Source organism: Drosophila pseudoobscura, chromosome 2 (genome assembly GCF_009870125.1).
Source record: "Drosophila pseudoobscura strain MV-25-SWS-2005 chromosome 2, UCI_Dpse_MV25, whole genome shotgun sequence".
NCBI classification, from domain to species: Eukaryota; Metazoa; Arthropoda; class Insecta; order Diptera; family Drosophilidae; genus Drosophila; species Drosophila pseudoobscura.
Genome location: NC_046679.1, coordinates 29626512 through 29652324, shown reverse-complemented (window position 1 = coordinate 29652324; position 25813 = coordinate 29626512). Strand labels below are relative to the sequence as shown.

General features: G+C 40.2%; 1 protein-coding gene and 1 long non-coding RNA gene across 2 annotated transcripts in view; one reads left to right on the top strand and one right to left on the bottom strand.

Annotated features, from left to right (window-relative positions):
• The window catches only part of cpo (couch potato), a gene marked incomplete at its 5' end in the record, with an annotated part of 75416 nt that overhangs the window by 32620 nt on the left and 16983 nt on the right, over positions 1-25813 (bottom strand). The window lies entirely within an intron of this gene.
• LOC26532083 (uncharacterized) overlaps positions 1-25813 on the top strand; it is a 55957-nt gene that overhangs the window by 15442 nt on the left and 14702 nt on the right. Inside the window, exon 3 of the long non-coding RNA XR_004469606.1 lies at positions 9623-9674. This is a non-coding gene — a long non-coding RNA (uncharacterized lncRNA). The remainder of the gene's footprint in view (positions 1-9622; positions 9675-25813) is intronic.

Sequence of the window (25813 nt, the reverse complement as noted above, 5' to 3'; positions counted from 1 at the left end):
ACTTTCTTTGGTTTCAATTTAATCCGAAATAACAAAGATTTTGACAGTGGTTTGGAGTCTTAATTATCTGCTCATCTTCGTACACACACACACACACTCGTACACAATGCCTTTTCATTCGACTTGCTCTTTCACCAAAAAACCAAAACAATGCGAGCGCAGGAGATTTGCGTTGCACTTTAATGCTGTCGCAGCGTTGCTACTCTCCCACTTTTATTCCATTGATCTCTCTCGCTCTTTCTCTCTATAGGCAGGGCAGCAGCTCTGTCAGAATAAAAGCAGGGTTCTGTAGATTAACATGCTAAAAGGCTGTTTTGCAAGCAAGGCTGCTACTCTCCCACTTTTATTCCATTGATCTCTGTCTCTCTCTCCTTGTAGGCAGGGCGGCAGCTCTGTCAGAATAACAGCAGGGTTCTGTAGATTAACATGCTAAAAGGCTGTTTTGCAAGCAATGCTGCTACTCTCCCGCTTTTAGTCCATTGATCTCTCTTGCTCTCTCTCTGTAGGCAGCTCTGTCAGCGCAACGGCAGGCTTCTGTAGATTAACATGTTAACAGGCTATTAGCGATCGGTTCGCTGTTACGACTCTGTCAGAGCGCTGGGCGAACGCTCGGCTCTTGGCTGTCGTATGGTTTCGGCTTCGTATGGAAGCTAGAAGCTAGATTTCGGCTAGCGGCTGCTCCGACTCTTTGAATTGTTTTTGCATAGTTCTGCTACGATTGCATTGAGTCACAGTTGCTGTTGTTGTTGTTGTTGTTCGGCTTCTGCTTTATCGCTCTCACTCGGTCGGTAATTTCTTCTGTTCTATGATTCTATCTATAGCTCTCTCAGCAACAACAACATCATCAGCATCAGAGTCACGCTCTCAAGCCTCTGGCTCTCAAACCTCAAGGCTCTGGCTGTCAAGTCTCTCGCGCTCTCAAGCCTCTTGCTTTCAAGCCTCTGGCTGTCAAACCTCTGGCTCGCAAACCTCTGGCTCTAAGACCTCTGGCTCTCGCTCTCACGCCCCTCTCTCTCTCTCTCTCTCTCTCTCTCTCAGGAAATGAATGAACACACGAAAGCATTCTTTATGGAAAGTTCTTTACATCCCACCAGAATTTGGCATCAAAATTCCTTTAAAAAAACTTCACTTATTCCATGTAAAACCGATAACATTCCATAAATATTTAAAGCCAGCCCAAAAAGTTATAGTTTTGCAATTGAATTGCACATTTTGTTGTTGTTTGCGCTGCGCTTCAGGTAAAAGTTAAACTTAGTCCCAGATCAGCCGCCGCACAATTCCCTGAAATCTCTTCGAAATGCACAAAATCGTAAGTGAAAATCCCCTCGAGGGCGGACAAAAGCCCGCATAAGTCGAGGGAGTAACTACCCAACAATTGCAAAACTCAATCTCGCCAGCCACAAAATGAAGACATTTTTTATCTCATGCGAGTGTGCGAGTGTGCGAGTGTGCGAGTGTCTGTCTGGTATCCTGAGGTCTCGTCTCAAGGATAAACCCCGTTTGAATGTGATTTCTGCGGCAAACCCAAGGAATGTCGCCTCTCCTCTCTGGCCCACTCTCTCTCGCGCTCTCTCTCTCTCTCTCTCTCTCTCTCGTGTGTTTGTTTCGGGCTACAAGCGGATTTGTTTGTTTGTTTGTTTGGTTTGGTTCATTCGTTTGTCTGTCTGTCTGTCTGTCGCATTTTATCTTTTGCCTCTTTATGGGCAGCCATTTTTTTTATCGCCTAACGTGATAGAGACCCCCCCCCCCCCCCCCCCCCCCCCCACCCCCTGCTGCTTTCTCTCTCTCTCTCCTGGCTTCTGGCTTATCTGCCAAGCGGCGTTTTGTAACAATTTTTATTGTTTTCTGTGACGGGGCCAGGCATCGCCTGAAGTTGGTGAAGATTTATCTTCTGCTTCGGAACGGAGAGAGAGCTTTACCCTTCCGATAAGCGACGAGAGAGAGAGAGAGGGAGGGAGGGGGCCTTGGGGCCTTGGTTGAACGATTTATTTTCTATTTTGTGCCTGCAAAATGAACTCGAAATTAAATCAGAAGCCAGGCACAGCGAGCGATGCCTGCTGTTTCCGATCAAAAACTGAAAATCCGACCCATATTCCCCAGGACTCGGGACTGCACGGCACGGCACGGCACGTGGCAAACGGTTTTGGACTGCAGCTCCTACTGCATTTTCCTTGCCCCCTGGGGGCAGGCAATCGCTTGACTTGATTTTTGATACGATTTCTGGCTTATTTCACAAATTTCTTGAGCAAACCGAAAAGCGAAAGGAAAGTCACGTTTCTCCCTCATCAATATTATGGCCACATCCTGTGGAATTATGATTCAGTAAATTGCAGAGGGGCCTGCGCTTATCCTTTTCCATAAAAACTGTAGGCCGACATTGAGTGACAAACAAAACAAAACAAAACAAACACAGAACATTTTCCCCGCTAAAGCGACTGTCAGTTGCATGTCATACAGGAAGCAGGGGGCGGGGGAGGGGGAGTGGATTTCCTCTGACGACTTGACAGCACAGCACAAGGGCGGAGGCGGAGGCGGGGGCGGGGGTGGAAAAAATCTCTACATTTATCACAATTTTCCAGCAACAAAAGAAAAGTGTCACCATGTGTGTGTGTGTGTGTGTGTGTGTGTGTGTGTGTGGGCGTTAAGAACTTCTTGCACTTTATTGAAAAAATATCCAGTGATATTTGAAGCTTGAACTTTTCCACCTCAACGGTAATCGATCCTCTTGCAACTTATCTCATATCGCACATACACCTCTTTTTTTTCGTCAATCATTAAATATCAATCAAAAGGCACTCCAGCCCAGCAGCCAGCAGGTAGCTAATGGCAACGGTCCTGCCGTCCTGCCATCCTGCCGTCCTGCATCGAGCGAAGTAATGAAGAATGTGCGTGTGCGCATGAAATGCGTTGGGTAATTTAATCAAGTTTCCACTTGGGACACGAGAATACGGGAATATCAATCACACTTCATTTCCAGACTGCACGAGCGACGTGGCGCGCATGGCGTATACTTGATCTTTGAGCGCCCTCTCACTCCTCCTCAATTGAGTGGGCAATCGAGCATAATTTCATACCCCATAAAAAAGGCTTCTAGCAAGTGGTTTTCATTTGATTGAAGAGCATTGTTGCAGGGCCATTTGGCAGGAGTTTGGGAGGTCTTAGAGGAGGTTTTAGAGGAGGTCTCAGGGAGGGACTTCTTTGGCTAAATTCTAAGCTAATTTCATATTTGATCATCACTCAAGTTTTTCCTGTCTGTCTGTCTGTCTGTCTGTCTGTGAGTTGCATTTCCGCCTCACACATTACGTATACGTAGACGGCGATTGGTGTATGCCCCGAGGACAGGCTGCAGAAGGCAGGCGGCAGGAAGCTTGATGGCATTTCCCAATCAACGCCAATCAAATCAATGCCGTCTAATGGCATTAACCCATCAGCAGAGAACTTTCAGTGTGAGAGGATTGGGCCGGGGGAGTCGTATGCATCCTGGACCATCGGCCCACCGTCTGACGTCCTGAAGAACCGCCCACCCCCCCACAACTCTTTTGCAAACTTTGCTTTTGATTCGATCAGGAAATGTTTGGAGTTTTTTCCCCTTTTTTCCCCCTTTTTCTCCCTTTTTCTCCCGTTTTTCTCCACTCTTTGCGGCCTGCAGTTGTTGGCCTCTTCTGTAATTTTGCCAACACGCTGGCCACTGCTGCCACTTTGTGGGCGTGGCAGTGACGTCTGTATTTGTTCGGGCAACGACATTGCATCCCTTCCCCCTCCCCCCCGCCATATGGAAATTTTTAGCCAAGAAGCAAAAATCACTTTAAGGCTGAAGTTTTTGATGTCCAAAGAACGTTTTCGGAACGTGCCCAAATGCCAAATCACGTAACACCTCATTGAGCTCATTAAATGGCCACGCTGGGGTTAATCTTAACCCCCCTAGAGCCGCAGAGAATTTCTTAAAGGCTGAAAATTTTCAACCATCTGCTGGAGTCATAAAAGCGCTCTTCTGGCTGGATCTTAACGACCAGCAGCAGCGACCATCGCGTCTCATGAAACATTAAACAAAATATAAATTGAGGTGGGGTCGAGGCGTAGGAGGGGGAGGTGGGGGGTCTCTCTAAAGGGAGGTGTTTGTGTGTGCTTGTCCCCTGTCATGTTATTGATGAAATGTTGTCAGGCCACGTTTTTGTTGCTCCTTTGGTGAAGTCGATACCCCTTGTAGGGAAGGGTATAATGGGTTTGAGGGGGAAGAAAGAGTTTTGTTTGGGAATTGGCGCCCAAGTCGTGGACATGAAAGGACTTGCAAGGCAGAGGAATAGCCCCGGAAAGTATGAGGTTTTTTCTTTAAGAATAAATCCCACAGTAGCCCAAAAAAGTATGATATTTTTTGCATCCATGGATAGATCAGCCGCCCCATTATGATGTTTTTAAGCCATTTTTCGATGAGAAATCAGCCCATCAGTAATTAAGATAATTTCTGGGTACTTTTTTTGAGTGTTTTTTTTTTATTTAGAGAATTGAGAATGATTTTTATAGAAACACCTGCCATAAGAAAAATGTCTCGAAATTCCAGGGTATCTACCGCCTCGAACCCTGGTAGGGTAGCCATCTTCCTGTCATGATTATGTGTTTTTTTATTTTTATTTGTATCCATGATGAGCGAAAAACTATGGCAACAAAATCAAACAAAAGCCAGAGGATGATGGACGCCAGGACGAAGGCGTTGGAAGCAGGCGCCAAAAAACACATCAAATTTTTAAGGGGGTGCTGTGGGGGTGCCGTGGTGGTGGGGGGTGTGGGGGTGTGGGGGTTGCCTAGCAATTCAGCAGACACGAAAATTTAATAGCTTCAACAACGGGGCAAACGAAAAACTTGATGGGCCAAAAAGTTGTATGACAGATAGAGAGGGAGGGGTGGGGGGGAGCAGGGAGCAGGGAGCAGGGGGTGCATTAATAGTCAGGGGACGGGGGTATGGGTTGTGCAACAAAATTTTCAACACTTGCCGAAACATGTCATGAATGCGAACATGAAGGCGACGTGGCCAAAAACTGGTAGAAAATGAGCGGGAGAGAGGGGGAGTCGGGAGAGCCAGGGGCAGCTGCCAGAGGGCATAAAGTAGAACAGGAAGAGGAACAGGAGAGAGAGAGAGAAGGACACACAGAGAAACACGTGACATGCGGCGGGGCACATGCTTTCGTGGGTTCAAAGTAGTTTGTCATAAAACAGGAGCCGAAAAAACGAAAACCAAAAAAAATGGGGGATCCTAGAAGCCAAAAAGAGGGTCCCAGAAGTCAGGCAGAGCCTTAAAAATTATATAATGCTCAGGCATATTGTTTTTTATAACTTTTCTTTGGCACTCGCACCGCACCGCACCGCACCGCCCCGCCCCCTCCACCCCCCACGTACCGCCCCAGAAAAAAAAACCCGCAGTTCAATGAACTCCAAAAAGAATTCCATTTGTTGGCAGCCCCTTGGTTCGTGTTGTACTCCTGTCGAGCGCCTGTCATTCCATTCTCTAATTCGACTTTTGGCCAAAAACCAGAAAAACGTAGGGCCCCAAGAAGAAGCACGAATTTAATGCCAGAAATTTTGTATGGGCAATTTTTAGCATCAAATTGCAATTAATCAGAGATGGGACACATGTGTGTGTGCAACATTTTGTTGCAAGCAGAACTGTTGTGTTGACAGCGATAAATGTCCCGAGCATTTATAATAATTTGCGACTAATTTATTGCCCGACACATTGCCCCTTGATTTGGTTTTCGGTTTGTGGCGCGACTTCGTTGCACACTTACAGACATCTGGGGCATGCAACCAATGCGACCAATAAGTGAAATTAATGTTGAAACATACCTGAAACGAAACAGAGCGAGAGAGAAGGGAAATTAGTTTTCGAAGGTCTTTAAAAATTATAGAAAATAAATATGAAAGATTTGGGCAAGAAAAGTGGAATATTTGATGGATTTATGTAGTTTTTTTTTGGTGGAATTTGTGTAGCTATCACATCATCACAATTTTTATAAAATATTCCCAAAAAACAATGTCTGATAATTTTTGTATTGGGTCAGTTTTTCTTCCAGAATTAAAATCTACAATCAAGAGAAAGGAATTTAGGGTTTGATTTTTAGAGCTTAATATTATTTGTTGCAGGTCTTTGAGTTATAAAAAAAAAATATTACATTTTGTTGTCAGAAAAGTGGAATATTTGATAGAATTATTCCATTTTTCTTGTTAAAATAGGCCTAAGAAAAATGTATACAAATTTATTTAAGATTTCTTGAGCTTTTCTCCACAACGTATTAATAATTTTAGTGTAAAAACGCATAAAAAAATATTAAGAAATTTATCAAAAAATTACGAAATAATTAAATAAAGACAGGAAATTCTACAATCAAGAGAAACGAAACTTTTGTTTGATTTTAGAGCTACAAATTATTTGTTGCAGGTCTTGAAATTAAAGAAAATAAATATGAGAGATAAAGGCAAGAAAAGTAGAATATTTTATGAAATTATTTCATTTTTTTTTATGAAATATGACTAAGAAAAATTCTAGTGTAAAAAACCATAAAAAATATTAAATTGATAAATTAAGAAATAATCGAATAAACGAAGGAAATTCTACAATCAGGAGTAAGGAAATTATATTTAATTTTGAGGACTAAATAGTTGTTTTGAAAGACTTTGAACAGTAGAAAAAAAATGTAAAAGTCTAAGAAAATAATGAAGTTAATTTTTATGAAATATGCATACAAAAAATCTATAAATATTGATTTAAGATTTCGCGAGTTTTTCCCCACAATTTATTAATTTATTTATTAAAAAGAATTTTTGTGTAAAAAAACAAATAATCAAATAAAAAAGCCCCAGAAAAATCTAAACAAATTGATTTCCATATATTTTTGATAAGTTTTCAGCTTTAATGATTATTTTCTCACAATTTATTGATCTTTTTGTATAAAAAACCAGCAAAAAACATTAAGAAATTAATTTATAAATTAAGAAATAATCAAATAAAGACAGAAAATATTTGAAATTTAATTAAGATACTCTTATCGATTTAATTGAATTACTTTTCATTTATTTAAGTAATTATATTAGTCCCAACCCAAAACGAGGGGGAACGTTGTGAGTTGCTGCGGTCACCGCAACTCTACAGTTATACCCGATACTAAGTCAGTATGGCTCTCCTCCGGCAGATGGCGCTAATATTAAGCGACACGACAAAGAGTGTGTGCGAGAGAGACAGAAAATCAGTCTGAGCGTGACGTCGGGCGCTGCGTAGCCACTGCAAATTGATTTGTTCCTTTTGGCTATAAAAATGATCTGATCTGATCCAGATTCAGCAATCTAATAGATATGGTCATTATCTATGATTCTGCGTTTTTAGTTTTCTCGAATGTGCAATATTGTGAATGCAACAGATTTTCGTCCTTTGTGGGGGCGGATGGGGGTGGGGCGAAATTCTGAGATATACGTTTTATAGTGACATCTTAAAGGAGTGTGTGTACCAAATTTGGTTACTCTAGCCTTAATAGTCTCTGAGATTTGTGGTTGCCCCAGATTTTCGTCCTGTGCGGGGGCGGAAGGGGGTGTGGCGAAATTTGGACAGGAAACGGTCAAGGTCCGATATCACAGGAGTGTGGATACCAAATTTGGTTGCTCTAGCTTTTATGGGTTCTGAGATCCTTGAACTCATATTTTGTAATTGGCAAAACCGACCATGAAACCTGTGTGTTAGAGTGAGACAGAGCGAGAAAGAGTGAAATTGTTTTCGTGATTCTGGCTATAATAATTATACGATCTGGTTCAGATTTTGCACTCTAGAAGATATAGTCATCTTCTACGATTCTGCGTTTTTAGTTTTCTGGTATCGTCAAAATTGTGGATGCCACAGATTTTCGCCCTTTGTGGGGGCGGAAGTGGGCGGGGCAAAGTCTTGAAATATTTTTGGAGCAGTGACATATCACAGAAGTCTGGATCCAAAACATCGTTGCTCTAGCTCTTATAGTCTTTGAGCATTAGGCGCTGAAGGGGACGGACAGACGGACGGACGGACAGACGGACAGACGGACGGACGGACAGACGGACAGACAGACATGGCTCAATCGACTTGGCTATTGATGCTGATCAAGAATATATATACTTTATGGGGTCGGAAACGATTCCTTCTGGACGTTACACACATCTTACAAAATAATTTCTAAATTCCCCGAAAATAACCATAATTTTCATGGCAAAAGAAAAAGGGTGATAAAAATATTTTTCACAGCATGAAAAAATTTCGTAGCTTCTTTGATCCATAAATTCTTATACTATTTTTGTTGCTAGCTTATCGTGAAAAATATTTTCTTGGCATTTTCCGAACCAACTTTATTTTCGTTTAAAGTTGTTTTGTTGTTTTTTTGTTTGTTGCAAGCGCACTCTGTCGCATAAATCTCTTGCATATGCATTGAAATGTGTCTAATGGGAGTTAAAGTTGCCATAAATAAGCAGAGGATAGCCCCAGCAGTGGGTAGAAGGTGGGTCCTGGGTCCTTGTCCAAGGCTTAAAGACACTCAATGTTTGAAGAGGCGGAGGAGAGTGGCACGCACGTACTCTGGACACATGTACGACAACACAACACAACCGCTGGGGTAATAACTGTCCTTGTGTTCTCAGTCATGCTGTTGCTTGCTGGGGTGTCCTGTTTGTATCCTTCCACACACAGAGACAGAGAGAGAGTTTCCGTTTCAGTTTCGTATTTTATGCAATGCGGCGCATAAAACTTTGCGCTTAAACCTTGTTGCTGGCAAAGCAAACAGACAGACAGACAGACAGACAGACCAGAGACACTGACCACCAGTCTCTCTAGACCCTCGACAGTGCCGCCTACACTCCACTCCACTACGCCGCCCCTTCCATGATGCTTCAGATGCCCCGGCAGTAACCGTATGCTCGCTCCCCCGCCTCTGTCCAGAGCGGAGGATGTCTCAACACATTTTGCACGGTTCGTTTGGGGGCGCGTGACATGTATATGAGAAATTATACCGATGACTGCCTGGCTGCCTGCCTGCCACATGCCCCTTTCTCGAGAGAGTGGGACAGAGGTGCCAAAGGATGGCTGGCTGGTTGGTTGGTTGCATGTGCCGCATGCTGTTTTCATGCTCGAATGGATAGCCTCCTCCTGCTTCCAGTCTTATTCGATTTTCCACCTCTTCTCGGTTTTTTTTTTTTGGCTGGGCGAATAATTTATTATTTTTTTTTGCTCTCCCCCCCAACCCAAGAGAATGCATAATTCTTCGGCCACAGAACGACTTTGGTCTCCTTAATTCACTCCCGGACAGGACATGTTGGGCCCGATGTCCTTGTAATGAAATTATTTGTCAGCGCAAATGATTTTCAGTTCTTTTTTTCCTGTTTTTTGGCTCCTCTTAAAGTTGGATTTTCCCAGCTTTCAACGAAAGGGGGGATTTTTTGGCGTCTGATTTTTCGACAATCTATAAATATTTAATGGTTTTTTATGCTGCAACAAATATTTGCACAGCATAGAGGCGGCAAATCTCTGTGGAAACCAATCCTTTCTCTCTCTCTCTCTGCTTTCACGGAATCACTTTAGGCATTAAAATATTAATAACAATTTTGTGTTGCATATTTGCAGGCTCTTGATGATGATGATGGACGACAGATGCGAAAAAAGCTGGCAGAAGCAGGTAAAAATAAATTGACAAAATGCAAATCAGCAAAAGGGTAAAATGTTTTTGTCGGTAGATCAACTGTTGTTGCGGTTTTTTTTCGGGCATTGTTGACTTTTGAAGGGATTTGCCAGTCACAGATTGAATGGCATGTCCATGTCCATGGAATGTTGGAAGCTGACGGATTGAGGGGCATTTGTATGATTTGAGGCAGGAACAAATCTTTAGCTAATGCCCAAATAAATGGCCACTGCTTATGGCGATAATTAATCGGAATTTAGGTAGCTCGATTACAGTTTCGATGGGATTGTTTTAGTTCGTACATAGCGAATTTCACCTCATAAAATATTCGTGTTTATTGAATTACTGCTAGATAAAAGCATTCATTCAATCTCTCACGAATTTGCTTAAATATACTGCATTTATATACTGCATATACTGCAATATACTCCATTTAAAAAAAGCGATTAATTCCGATTTTTTTTTAGTTTTATGATTTTTTGATTGTTATATTTCTGTCGTTTTAGCATAAAATATAGATATTTATTCGATTAGTGTTCGATGAAAGCATTCATTCAATCTCTCATGAATTTGCCTAAATATACTGCTTTTATTGATCCAGAAAATATCACTTAATTTCGATATTTTTTAAAATAATTTTTTGATTTAATAAACTTTTCATTTCCATCGTTTTCTTGTTATACCGATTATTTATCGATGATTAAATAAATATCGACCTATGGATTTTTTTTGCTTAAATTATATTTACTTTCTTATCGAATATAGATAAATCGATAAATATCGATAGACATACTTTACTCCCCAGGTAAATTTCTCCATTTTCTATAGCTTTTAGCTGTTCTTTAGCAGAGCATACCCACTTCGTTGTGGAGCAAACCCCAATTCCAATTTCCGTTTGGGGCCTGCCCCTGCCGCATGGCATGTGACTTTTGAGCCGCATCAATTTGCGCTGCATGCAAAAACAGCAGCAGCGGGGGGGGGGGGGGGGGGGGGGCTACTTTTTTTTTGGTTTGGATTTGAATTTCTGGCTTTTGGCTGATGTTTAACATAAATGATTTTATAGCCCAGGGGGGAGGGGAGAGCAGGGGGCACCTCTATATAGTTGTCCCCCAGGGCATGTCGATGATGATGAGGCTGGCTGGCAGGCAGGCAAACGATTAATTGCCAGCGATAGCAAATGGTAATGAGGGGCGTGCCCCGTTCCCTCTTCTATGACATGCATTGTGAACAGCTAATCACTGTGAAATCAAGCCCCACAACCCAGTCCCAGCCACAGAACCGAGTGCCCAGAACCCAAACCCAAACCCAAGCCCAAACCCGAGCCCGAGCCCGAGCGATGATCATTGGACCAAAACGTGACATAATTTGGCCTCCACCGTTACGTAGGGGGTGTTCGAGCGGGGGGACGTCTAATTGCTGTTGCAGCTGCACCCTTTTGCATCCGTAATTAATGCCGGCAAGGCTGCGCCCATTTCCTCTATTGAGAGGAGCGTAGCAGTGGCGCAGGAACCATTCAATTTGTTGTCCATTTTCCCCCAATTTTTCGATTTAATCCATATTTTCAGCACCCCCCTTCCCTCGCACCACCGCTCTGCATTAATTCATTGCAAATTTAATTAGTTTAGTCGATAATAATATTGTTTTTTGGGCACACAAAAACACACAAACGAGTGTTTGCTTTGCCATCAATTATTATTTTTCATTTGCTGTAATGGAATTAATGCCAGTGTTCAATTCTTATTATTATTTATAATAATTGATGATGTGCATGGGCCAAGCGAAAAACAGTTTTCTAATTTAATATTTAATGAATTGGGATTTGGATGTTGTTTCAAAATTCGTTTAAAGGAGCGGCGATTAAAGAACAGCTTTTATTTGATAGGTTTTCTATCGATTTTTATGCAGGAAAGGTCTATGGAATTTTGGGAGTCTGAAATTCATTGACATTCGTAGAACACCTGCCAATCAACCGATTCTTTGCTTCGTTGAATTATAAGCGAAAAATATCCCTATTTTGTAGTTTTTTTAGGGATATTTTCTTGAAAAAAAATAATTATTAATATTTTCTTTTTTAAAGAATTTTGCTGAAAAATCTATATTTCTTGAAGATTTCTTTAAGTGTATGAAATTACTAAAAAAAATACTACAATAAATACTAAAAAGTGACACAACATAGTGACAGGTGTAATAAAATGCTAAAAGTATGAAACTAAAATACTCAAAATTCTATTAAAATACTAAAGTAAAATACTGCAATTTAAAAATATTATGAAAGTTAAAATTGTAAAAATACCAGACTTCTGTGGCATTTTGCAATAAAATATCAAATAAAATACCAGAATAAATAGTAAAAAATACTAAAAATACTTTAAGAGTACTAAAAAAAAGGAAATCAATGCCAAACAGTTGATTGGTAACATATTCGAATAAAATACTCCCAATATACACCACATAGAATACTTCAAATGCAATCTCTCCAAGGTTGAATTTCCTGTGGAATCTACTCTGAAAAGTGTGTCTAGGAAAATCGATTCAAAAGGCATTACGGATTATCCTCAAAGCAAGGGATAGTTGACTATCTTTGATTCTTGAATAATCTTTCGTGTAGGTTCCATTCATTAAATTTTGCTGTTCCTTAAGACTCAATGGAGTCTCTTCTGTAGACCTAATTTGCGGCTAAGAAACACATCCTGTCGTGTCCTTCACTGGTCTGGCTCGTTGCCAATGGCAATGTGTGTAATGTTTCCAGAAGTTCTGCGGTTTAGAACTGCCTTTCCATTTGGGTTTATTAAAAATTCCATTACGACCGCACAAATTGAGACCGAAAACTGACAAATCAAAATTAAAGTGATTGCTGGGGCATGCACCATAGCAATGGTAACGACTGCAACTAGCGACAATGTTAATTGCAATTGTAATTGCAAGCACACAGATACACACACACACACATACACACACACACAGATACAGATACAGATACACAGCAGAGAGAGAGATGAAAATCACAGGAAGGAAATCGGCTTTTTGCTTTTTTTGGGTGCCCTGGCGCTGGGGTTCTGTGTCTGGTTCTGGGTGTCTCAGGTGAAATATGCGCTAATTAGTGTGTTCCGCTGTTCTGCGAGAAGGGGTGCAACTGCAACAAGGGGGCAGGGAGGGGGTAGGATGAGGTGTAGAGTGCTGCAGCAAAAGGAAAGCCATTCACTTGCGAAATATGCGAAAAGCAAAGACAACAGAGAGTCAGAATCAGAACCAGCAAGAGCAGCACCAGCAGCACCAGCACCAGCAGTAGTTGCTTGCAACAGTAGTGGCACAGCAAGTACGCAGTTGTTGCAATTGCTGCCCTGCCCAACAATAGGAACAACAAAGAGATCCAGATAGAGGCAACAGCTCTACTGCTCTACAGCTCTACTGCTCTACGGCTCTGGCAGCAACAAACAAAAACCAATTACAATTATATCTGCGCTTGGTTAATCATGTGAGGCCCCGACGCTCTACTACGCCAAGAGCCCAGGCCAGGCTCGTGTGCCTTCCACTTCCACCAGTCGAGAGGCAAAGCTCAAAGCTACTGCCTGCACGATGGGTTTTCTGCCGACGCTTTTTGGGGGAGAAGACATTCTACAAAAGGGATTCCTATAATGGAACTAGACCCATGAAATCGGTGTTGTTTTCAAGGAAATATTTTCATTCTCATTTTTCCAAATAGAATTCTAGTTTGGTATTTTATATGGTATGGTATTTGTTGTGTAGTATTTTGTATATATTATTTCAGGTATTTATTCGTATTTTTCGTAGTTGTATGGTATGCTTAGTATGTATTTTTCAATTATTTTGTTGGTAAATTTTATTGTTTTATTTGATATTTCAGTATATCTTTTTACTTTAGTATTTTTAATATATATTTGGTAGTTTGTATAGTTGTATGTTTAGTATTTATTTGGTGCTTTTGGTCAATTTTAATATTCTATTTGATATTTTTCAGTATGCTTTTTGAGTTTAGTATTTTTATTATTGTCTTTGAAATTTTTCAGCATTTTATTTGATATTTTTCAGTATTTTTTGTATTTTTCTGTTACTTTCGGTAACAGAAATTGTATTTCAATTTATTTATTTCTTGTGAAAATAAAACGGGGATTTTAGTATTTCTTATGGTATTTTTTTCAGTATTTTGTTTTCAATAATGTGATTAATGCATCGGTGCAAAACTGATCGTGGCTCAAACAGAATCTAAAACATCTCTCGTTGCTCTGAAGCTAATTCTGTTCTTGTTTCTGCTGCTGTTGTTGTTGTGGCACGTTGCACGTTGGCACGTTGTTGCTTGGTGTTCCGCTTGGTGATCCGTTTCGGGGGGCTATATGCGGCGGATATCCAGGATTTGTTGGAGGCACAACAACACTTTTAGGGCTACTTTATGCTACCGAAAAGAGGGCTGCAACTCATTCGAAATGTTGCCTGTGTGCGTGGCATGCAACCGCTGCTATAAGTTCATTTCCGCTCGATTGTATTTTGGCGCTTTTTCTCGTTGGATTTTCATTTTTATTTTTTGCTTTTTCCAAGAGTCAACATAAACAATGGTCAATGGTTCTGTTTTTAATGCAGTTTTCGGTCTTATTTTGTTGTTGTTTCGTGCATGTGGCAACAACACACTGTTGTGTGTGTGTGTGTGTGTGTGTGTGTGTGTGGGCTGTGGCTGCGGCTGTGGCACGTGAGATAAGCCACAATTGGCGCTGCGGAAAATTTAAGTAAATATGAAAAAGGAAAATCATTTTTCCTCCCCCCGCCACGCCCCGCACCGCCCCGTTCTGCTGCTGCTGCTGCTGCTACTGCGGCAAATGCAATTTGCATTCATTTGTGGCACTCTGCCATTGATAGGGCATTACGCATACGCAACGTGTTGCAGGAAACCAACCTGAAGGATGGCCAAGAGATTGGAGGCAGGTGCCACATCGAACACACTGATCACGTTGCCTAATCAGGTTGCCAAATCATTTAATGATGCCCCACTCTTGTGTCGTGTGCCCTTGGGAGGGGCGGTCGGGGGGCGGGGGGTCCATACACAGAATGTTTTAAATATTCGGCAATGACTGGGTTGGAAAAACTGTTTTTCCCCCATGAAAGTCATGTCACGCCTGCGGCTGGGGAGAAAGGGTATTCGTTGCGGTGTGGGGGTGGGGGTGGGGGTTTGGGGGTTGGGTTGGAGCCTGCGGCCTGTCTAGTCATTCTATTTGCAAATTGACGTTGACAGGCCCTGAAATAGCAACAGCAGCAACCGAAGAGCTGACAACACATGTTTCATTGATTTGCTGGCATCGGTTTGGAGCCAAATTAGTTTACAAGCCGCGCATAGATCATGTTTTGGTGGCTTAAAGCGTAAAAGTTGTAGCCAGAATTTCCGAGAGAGAGAGTTTTCAAAGGCTTGTTGTGATTTGAGGGATTTTTGGTGTCCGGAAAGTCCATAAATACAAAAGAAAATGTGTGTATTTTGTTGCTGGATTTCTGCCACCGAAAAGTAAGTCTTTGAATCGCAGAAAGATCACATTTTGAAGAAAAAATCGCACTGAAAAGGGTTTTGGGAGTAAGAATCTGGTTACGAAATGGAAAATGGAAAGCGCCTGAATGATGTAGCCATGAAAAAGAAGCTTGAAAATGCTAAAATAGCCCTAAAAACAGGACTCTCGATGGATTTGTGGGATATTTAAAAGTGCTTTTTCCACCCAGAAATATTTCTGCGGGGAATTAAGTAAAGACTCGAAGCTTAGGCTTTGAAAAAGGGTAATCCTATATATCCTATATCCTATATAAAGAAAATATGTGTATTTTGTTGTTGGATTTTTGAGATCGTAAAGTAAGTCTTTAAATCACAGAAATATCAAATTTTGAAGGAAAAATTGCACTGGAAAGGGTCTCGGTAGTAAGACCCTATATAGTCTATATATAGACCCTATATAGCCATCCCATATAACCAAATATATCCTCTTCCTCTTCCAAAAATATCCCCTTTATGGCGAATATATCCATAATATTTGAAGGCTCCCGCTTTTGTGAGTATTTTCTGGAATTTTAACATGGATTTTCCTCTCAATTCAGGCCCTATTTCCAGCCCCTCATCCCCTCTTACACCTTGTAGATTTTTTTACAGCAAACAATAATATTTAGGAGCTGCTGCTGCTGCTCCTGCTCTTCCTGTTTGCCACAAAAATCTGTGCTCAAACCACAAAAAAATCCATGAATCAACCTCCTGCCGAATGGCTGCTGCCAGATTTTTGCAATTAATTTAATTAGCTTTAGGACACCATTAAAAACGCCAAAAAAAAAAACAGTGGAAAAAGGGGGTACAAGAAGTGCCATTTAAAAATGCAACAAAACGCATGGGCAACAAAATGGCAAACATTTTAATAATTAAACCGCACAGAAAAATGCTTATATTTGCGGATATTTTTTTTATTTTTATTTTTTCTTTGGCTCCTAAAAGAGGGCGAAAAAATAAAAGAAATGTAAAATTTTCGCAAGCGCATAATTTGTCAGCGGTGCAACAAAAGGCAGGTCAGGGTGCCCCTGGCCCCCCTCTGGCTGTTAACGAAGAGGGATCAGCATTTGGGGCCATAATTAACATGCGGCAGTGGCAGTGGCAGCAACAGCCAGAGCCAGAGCTAGAGCCAGAGCAAGAGCAAGAGATGATGGCGCACAGGAAAACGAACGTCCAAAAAGCTCATTAACATAATGTGCGGTTACCTGGCTGGCGCCACCCCCACCCCCACCCCCACCCCCCTTTAAACCCACTAGTCACCTAGAATTTTAGCCTATTTTGCCAGCACCCTGCCTCGTTTTACACCTGCATTTCCAAGGCAATTGCAGGGAGATAGGATTTTTTCTTCCTTTTTTTTAGTAGGTCTGGGGCTTATTTTTTATGAAAAATCTGCGGTCCACTTAATGGGCCACAAAATGTTAAACAGAAAAAAAACATGGAAATAAAAGCACTAAATGGGCTAGGATTCGGACTAAAAAATTCCCTTTAAGTGGAGAAAATTTTAAAAATTATAGAAGTAAAAAATTTGAAATATTGCCAGAGAAATTCATTTCTGAGAGGAATTACTATAAATATCTGCATTTAGTGGCTTTTAAAGGGTATTCGACTAGTCTTATATTCAATGGATATTCGCTTTAGGGAAAGATCTACCAAATAGGAGCTCTATATCTGTATACTTTGTGGAAGAAAAAGCCTTCTTTGATGATTATTTGTTTCACGCGTCATGCAGCAGCGCCCCTTGGTTGGTGGAAGGTGCTTTGCAGTCTGGGAACTGCTTGTAGGATCAAAAATCAAACAATTTTGAGCCCAGAAGCCCTACCCACCCAATCAATACACCCTTCTGCTCTACAGGGTATTCGAAAAACTGCATAAAAATGATAGAAGCTGAAAGCCTTACACCTCATAGCCAGGCCTCACACTCCTCCGCCTCCCCCTCCCACTGCCACCTCTTGCCGCTTAAATCCAATGCGTATTTCCTTTCCCTTTGGCTTCAGTCTTAAGGACATGCCTTTTGCTATTTTTTAACTTGGGTCCTGGCCACACAACGTGTCCAGAATGCTAAGCAGTCCGGGGGCGGAGGCGGAGGGCGATCCATGTCGCACATTTCACTTTGGTTTATGAAAAATTCATAACAAAACATTTCTCCCGTCACGGGCCAAGGCGACACGAACCAACCCAACCCAACCCAAACCATTCCCCATTCCCCATTTAAATGTAAATGCAATTGAAGGGAAACCGTTGGAGGGTCCTTTTATGGGGGATAAACTACCTATGTATCTGCCACTTGAACCGGGAATAAGTTTCAAGAGAGCGCACAGAGCGCATGATGTGGCAGCCAGTTAGTTATCAAAATGATGGCAGTAATTAAATGAAAATGCACTTGACAGCATGGGGGGCAAAAAGTTCAGCGTTGCACCCAAGAAAGTTGCAAAAAGACGCCACAGAGAGAGCCCCAGAGAGAGAGAGAGAGAGAGAGAGAGAGCAACGCTTAAGTAATTTCTTTCAATCTGTGGAAACATGCGGGTTGGGTCGTCACAACGTCCTCCCGTTGGCAATTGTCGCATTTGTATTGCTAAACCAACAACAGAGCGCAGAGCCATGGCCACTGGAGTTGGCTTAAACGATTCCACACATAAATATGACAAGTTGTCGCCGGCAGCAGCAGCAGCAGCAGCAGCAGCAGGAAAAAAGGGAAGCGGCAGCAGTTTTTCTTGAGACATCTTTTCGTCCTTGTGTGGGGGCTTCTCAAGTGGCAAGATGCTTATGAAAAGTCATGTGATGTATTTGTGGCCATTAAATGTGGCAAAACGACAGAACCTTGGCTATTTACGGTCGGGTGCTCGCTCCTGCTCGCTCCTGCGTGCGTGTCTGTGCGTGAACAGTAATGAATATTTATGTTGGCCATAATATTTTCATAGCCTCTATTAGTTGTAGTGTGTCTTGGGTATTTGTAAATATAGGGAAAAATCCCTACCACCCTCCCTCCCACCCTCTTTTGTTTGTGGGCAGTTTTCCATCTCCGCAAATCATTAATCAATTTACCGCAAAATGTCATCGTCACCTGCTCTCAAAAAACCAAAAAGAGCTACGAATATCATCATGATAATATTTCTGTGGCGTTAATTAACAGTAAAGACAGAAATACGCCGTAAAAGGGTAGCTTTGGAGTGATGAAACTGTTGGATACCCTGGTAGAAGTCAGTGTCTTAAGGGTCTTCTATCTATCGGTCCTTTAAAATAAATACGAATTGATTCGTATGTGAGTGACATTTCAACAATGAGTTTTTAGTATTTATTGTGGTATTTTTGTAACATTTTTTGTATTTTTTTTGGTTATGGTGTATTTTTGTATTTTTAGTATATTTTAGTTTATTATTTTTTGGACCGTATTTTTCAATTTAGGAAATATTCTCATTCTCATATAAAAGAAATTAATTTTTAGTATTTTATGTGGTTTTTGTTTTAGTATTTGTAGTCTTTTATTTGGCATTTTGTTATTATTTTAATATTTGTAGTATTTTAAGGGAATTTTTTTTTAATTATTGTATATATATATTTCTATTTACCAAAAGTATTTTTATGGTAATTTATTTTTAAATTTTTATTCGAATCAAAGTATTTTTTGATTAAATATTTTGCATTTTTTATTATTTTGGAAGGTATTTTTCGTATAGTATTTTGTATAGTGTTTTTTGTATAGTATGTTTTAGTATTGTTCTGTATTTTGTGTAGTAGTTTTCAGTATATTTTTAGTATTTTCAGTATATTTGCAGTATTTTTTCAGTATTTTGGCTGATTGATTTTAAAACACGTGGAACTTGAATTTTTAATTGTAGTTTAAGTGTCGGAATATTAAAGCAAAAAAAAAACTGTTTTTATATAAACTTGTCGTAGTGGATGTTTTTGCAGAAATGACTATACATTCACTCCTTTTGATTCCTATCAAGAGGATACATATATCAAGCTAAATCCATTCTAGGGTACGAAATGCTTCTCATCACTGCAAAAGAATCACGATACCCCCTTCCGCCATGGCCCATGCCGCATGCCCCATCGTCCATGGTATAATATGATGATGATATTTGCCTGGCGTTAATTAAAAGCCGCAGTAGCAGAAAAAAAGGCCAGACAGACAGACAGAAAGTCGGGGATAGTCAGCGGCGCTTGGAAGGCGTGACCCTGCAAATAAACTTTAACCCCAATGGCAGGTAGTGCCGCTGTGCCCCCTCCCCCCACCCCCCTGCTGCCGTGTGTGTGTGTGTGTATGTTTGCCCTGTCAACCAGTTAACATTTTTCTGCCAACTGCACTTTTCGCATATGCAAAATGAATGTGGATACAAATTCTGTACGAGTATATTTTCCCTTACTTTTTCTTGCTGCTTTTCCACATTTCTTTTTTTTTTTTATGTGTGTATATTTTTATGGTCTGCTGACAAATTACGCGAACTTTCCATTAGGTGGGAAAGAGAGAGAGAGACAGAGATGACTTGCTTTAAATCTTAAATTTTAGGGCCCATAAAAGAAGAATATTCTCAGGCTTAGGCTTCAAATTGCTTTTTAATTGTTTGTCAGTTGGAAAATTCTCTGTGTTTGAGAAGTAAACCAATGAAAATTTCTGTTTGACTAGGAAAACCCCACCAGAATCACACACATCGCTCTGATGAAAGTGGGAACACCTGTCGCCAGCAAAGATTAATATCGTGAAGCTCATTAAAATGTCAGACACGGGACAGGAGGGACCCTGCCACTGCCACTGCCACTCGGTTTTTTCATCCACCTCTAAATAATTTTGTCTACATGGAAAAGTTCAAGGAACTGCACGGCAGGCTCTCCTTTTGTTTGCTCTGTCCCCGTCGCTCGTTCTCTTGATATATGGTCCAGGGGCAGGCAGCAGGCAGCATCTACATTGCCATGCATCATTTGGTGGCAAGGAATGAAAGGGTGGTGGGGGGTTGGTACTAATAAATTTATTACTGCCACACACACACACACACACACACACGCTAATGATGTAACCACACATTTGGTTTGGAAAATTATCTGCACATCAAAAATAAGGCTGGCGGGCGGGCAGGCCGGCAAGCGGGGGACGGGTGACGATTTTAATGAGCATTTTCCAGCGGCTTTCTCAGACTTAAAGTTTGACTTTGAACCCAGCCATAACCGAAAACTCCAAGGCTTAAAAGTTCCCTTCCCCCCGCCCACCTAACTCTTATACTTGCAACTCATTTCCTGTCTGTTCGAGTGCCTAGGAGTTTTTCCTGTTGACAAATTGGCTTTAGAGGATGAAAGTTGCTTAAGCAAAAGTTTTCGGGGGCTTTAAGTCGGGCCATTAGAGGCAACAGCTGTCCTTAAACCAGAGACCATTTACAGCCTGCTGCTATTAACGGGGCCATTTACCAAAATGACTTTCTGATTAGATGGCCAGGCGGGGGAAAAGAAATCTCGTATCAAAGAAAAACTATGGTCTCTCTATGGTTTATAGTTTGGCAATGGCAAAACTGCCACTCAACTTTTCCTTTAGCCAGCAGACAGACAGAAGGAGAGACGGAGATTCTCTCTCTCTATCTTTTGCCTAGTCAGTCATCAGATGAAATTGCCGCGATAAACTTGATGAAAGTGTCTGCCTGGGACCCACCGGGTCCTCCTTCCCTTTTTTTGCCACTACGCCACTACAAGAGATTTATCAAAAACTGGGCAATCTGCCTGGGAGTTTTGTGCCTTCTGTATCTGAATATTTTTGCTGCCTCAGCCTCTGCTTCAGCCTCTTGTATGCCCCCTGCTGCTGTCTCCGCCTCAGCCTCTTGTATGCCTCCTGCTGCTCCGCCTCTGTCTCTGCCTCTTAGCGTGTAAAGTAATTTGTTAACCAAATGACAGGCAGATGCCCCAACAACAGAGCACAGCAGAGCAGAGCAGAAGATGGTAGCAGCAGGATTTCAAATGAAATATTTAATTATGTGCCCAAGCAACAAGTAAGGAAGGAAGAAAGGGAATGGGGTTGGGAATGGAGACAAGAATTTGGCATTCAAATGGTCATGCAAATCCACTTTACACCATCTTACAAAAAAAAAACGTGGGGCCTACAGAATTTTTGATCATCTTTCTCTTCAATAATAAAAAAAAAAACTAACAAGAATATTAAAATATTTCCGTTTAATTGCGGCCTCCAATCAATCAATAACATTCCAATCCGAAAATAAATGAAAACAATTGCAACATTTTCCCTACCCCTACCCCCCTTCCCCATTTACCATGTGTTGCGGTCTCGAAATTTAATTGAAAATCATTTTGTTGTTTAATTTGTGCAACAATACAGCAAACGCATATAATTTGTGGGTTTTATTTTTGCAAAATCTATTGTTTTTTTTTTATTTTTTTTCGTTTTGGAAAGGGAAGGAATTTATTTGCTGAGGTGAAAGTTGTGTAAAGATTTCTTTGCAATTTTGTAATGTGTACATTTAGTAATTAAATATTTTAAATGGTGCGTAGAAATGGATGGGGGGGGGGGGGGGGGGGTTGGCTTTAATTGATTGATTGATTGACTGATTGATGGATGGTTTTGTGGGAAAGATTACATGGTCCAGGGTCGTTTCTTTTAATTATTTTAATTAAAGGTTGGGCGAACCATTGAGTTAATTTTTCGAAGGGAAAACTTTAATATCACTCTTATACGACTTTTGTACACCTTTGCTATGGCTACTCTTATAAAATTCAGCTCAGGCTCAGGCGTATGCAAAATCATTTGATATGATTTCATGGAAATAAAACAAGTATATGACTCTTATACCACTCTTATACAAAGTCATTTGAGATGATTTCATGATAGGAAAAATCTTGCACGACTTCTAAACCACTTTTATATGATTTTACGAACTAAGCTGATATGCAACGCTTATACAACTCTTATAAAAAATCATTTGGGATGATTTTACAAAAATAAAAATCGTATATGACTCTTATACAACTTTTATACAAAATAAATTGAGACAACAAAATTCTCAGAAAGAAAATTCTTATACGGTTCTTATACAACTCTTATACAAAATTATTTCAGATGATTTCATTACAGGAAAACACTTGCACTACTCCTATAATACTCACACTCTTCTGCAGATTTTACGAATTAATCTCTTATACACCTCTTATACAAAATATACTAAAACGTTTAAATCAAGTAATAATCTTATAAAACGCTTCTATAAAATCAATCGAGTATATTTCGCAAAGAAAAGTGATCCACAAAAATATTTGGAGAGGTTTGCCTCAAGTAAACTCTTATACACAATTAATTGGGATAATTTCACATATGAATAATGCTATAAAATTCTTATAAAACTCTTATACCCGCTCCCATTCAAAATCCCATTAAAAGGCGCACCAACTTTTTGGAAACAAATCAAAGGCAAAAACTCGAAAGCGCCCTGGCGCCTGATTAATATTTATTATTTCATTAGCTCTCATTACACCATCGCATCAGCCCCATCGCATCAGCAATCCAATTGTTGGAGGAGAATTGTGGTGTGGTGTGGTGTGGTATGGAGTGGTGCTTGGATTGTGGTTTTTGGCGGCTTGGGTTGGCAATACGGCTTTCCATTCGGCATTCGATGGGTAACTTGAGTGTGGGGCCTGAGGCCCTGGGGCGTGGCCAAGACATAGGCACATACATATGTGTGTGTGTTTGTGTGGGGTAATTGGATATTATTGAGCAACTCTTTTGGGGGTAAGGTAGCTTTTGTGGTAAGAGTCTGCTTGCACAAGTCGCCCTTTCCCCCTCTCTTTCTGTCGGTAATATGATCCAACACCTCAAATCCCCATAGCCTAAACCGCATTTGAATGTACATACAATACAAATTATAAACGTACGTATTTTTTTTTTTATATATATATAACAAGTTATTATTTTTCATTTGCTACAAACATTTTTTAGACATTTTCTTTCTGTAACTGCCACGAAGCAACGAAATGCCATTAACTTCCTGTATTTTTGTGGATGTTGGCACTCGGCTAATTGTTGTTGTTGCTGTTGCTGTTGCTGCCCCGCACTCGTTGTTGCCTCTAATTTGTCAAAAGCATTAAGCCAAGAGAGTCGTAAATAAAACAATCAACTCTGGAGAGACATTTGGACACTTTTTTGTGGCTTTTTTTTTTGTTTGTTGTTGAAAATGCGACGAACCGTGAAGGTTAGCTGATGGAACAGATACATATATATATATATAGAATATTATGGGTGGGTGTACGATTATATAAATGTATTTATCCATGGGAAATTAGCTGCGGTTGGTGTTGGGTTTTTTTTTTTCCTATGGTTTTTATTGCTCTGGGAAGAACGTTACGAGTACAAAAAAAATCTGTGTGCTTGTACAGTACGTTTCACTGCCATAGAAAAAAGTGTGTGAATCCGAGGTTAGGTCGTTAAGATAGATCACATGATGCCTTCGTTAGTAAAGATCATTCTTTAAGACGTTTAAATTCAATAATACATACTGATGGTTGGCTAGGAAGTGGGAAAACTTGGTAATCGAATGATTACTGATGTATACTAGCGGATATTCAATAACCTATACACTATATTCGACACTCAATAGCCGTGGTATTATATTCTCCACTCCCTCTCATGAAATTCCATTCCCAAAATATAATTTTTTAATATTTCTATCACAAAAATGTTCCCTGAATATTGTGGTGTAGTATTTTGTTCTGATATTTTACTGCTAATTTTCTAGTATTTTCTGGTAACTTTCTAACTGTATTTAGCGTATTTTCTGGTATTTTTCTAGTATTTTTTCAACAAATATTTTGTAGATTTTATAAAAGTATTTTATGGAGCAAATTTGTGTTATTACAGTTTCTAGTATTTTCTGAAAATTATCATTATTCTTTTTCGTTTATATAGTGTCTTGATTATAGTTTAGTAGTTTTCAGTATTTTCCGGTAAATTTTTTTTATTTTTTTTTTCTATTTTTTGAAATATATATACCTTATATTTTCCTATGTTTCCTGGTATTTCCATAATATGCTCTGGTAATATTCTAGTATATTCGGCTATTTTTCCAGGACTAGTTCGGAACTTGCATTTAAAATCAATCTATCCCTGAATAAATGCCACTTCCTCCATAAATCACATAAAATGCCACTCTTTTAACCCTTTTGTACTACCAAAACGCACTCTAGCATGTGGCTTAGATCGTGTTATGGGCAAAAACGCAATGCATGATCATTAAAAAAAACAAAAACGCAAACGCACACAACTTCATTCAGTAATCACAAGGGACACAGCACCATCTTTATCGTTTGTTTCTCTCTGAGCGTGTGTGTGTGCGTCCGGCACTCATGACAATTGTCAACGACAAGACGAGACGAGACGAGACACAAATTAGCATTAGTATGAGTAATTAACTTAAATACAATAGAACAATTTAGTTTTCGCCAAATTGCACATGCGACAAACGACAACGACACAACGCCAGCGACGGGCAGAGAGCGACATTGTGTGTGGGTCGCCTGAACCGCCTCCTCCCGCCTCCTCCCGCCATACAATTGAAAATTTTGCATGCTAAATAAGGCAGCAGGGAATGCGGAGGGGTTCTAAAGAGGGCCGTCGACATTTTGGACTGTAATTACGAGCGTGCACGTCAACTGCTGGCTGACCGCTTCAGCGACTATCGAAGCCATCTAGCGCTCATCTCTCCTATCCCCCCTGCTCCTCTGTGCTCCCACCATTATGTTCCCATGCATATTTGATTTTCAGTTGGGGATTATATACGTACTCGTACGATATTGGGGGAGTGCTGCTGCTGCTATCGGATCTGTATAATTTCTGTGTGTAAGCGATTTTTTTTTTATACGTTTTCCTAAATGGACATTTCATGACCCAAATTTCAGTGTCAGCTAATGAGCATTTGATTGACTTTTTTTGCGCTTTTATCAATGATATTCCAAGCGTAACCCCAGCGACATTATAATTTTGTACTTGCGTGTGGAATGATGAAGAGACGTTTTTTGGATGGTAGATACACGAAAATAGATAAAGCACCACATACCTGTAATGATAAAAAAAAAGAGTAAAGGAATTGGAATTAGTGGTGTATTTTTAAGTGCACAAATTGGTTGTATGGAATGTTTTGCGCAATTTTCAGAAGTTGCATTATTATTATAGTACTTTCTGGTTAACAGTATTTTCTAGAATTTTGCTGAGTATTTCCTGGACTTTGCGCTGATTTTTCTAGTTTCAGAAATTTTTAAAAACCTTCTCAACTGGTTTCTAGTATTTTTGTGTATTTTGGTAATTATTTGGTATTTTCTGGCAATATTTTCTGGTGCTTTTTAGTATTTCTTTCCTTATGTTATGTTCTGGCTTATTTTAAAATTAACTAGTATTTTCTGGTATTTTGAAGTATTTTCAGATAGCTAAAGTCTATCATAAATGGTATTTTTCCTATTATTTTCGGGTGTTTTCTAGTATTTTCAGAAGGTAATGGTATTAATTGTATTTTCTGGTATTTTTTATTTATTTAAAAACTTTCCCAAGTGATAAAGAAAAAACCATAATTTATCCTAAAATGAAATTCTATGGGAATTCCCTTCTCAAATTTTGCTGAATCAACAGGCAACA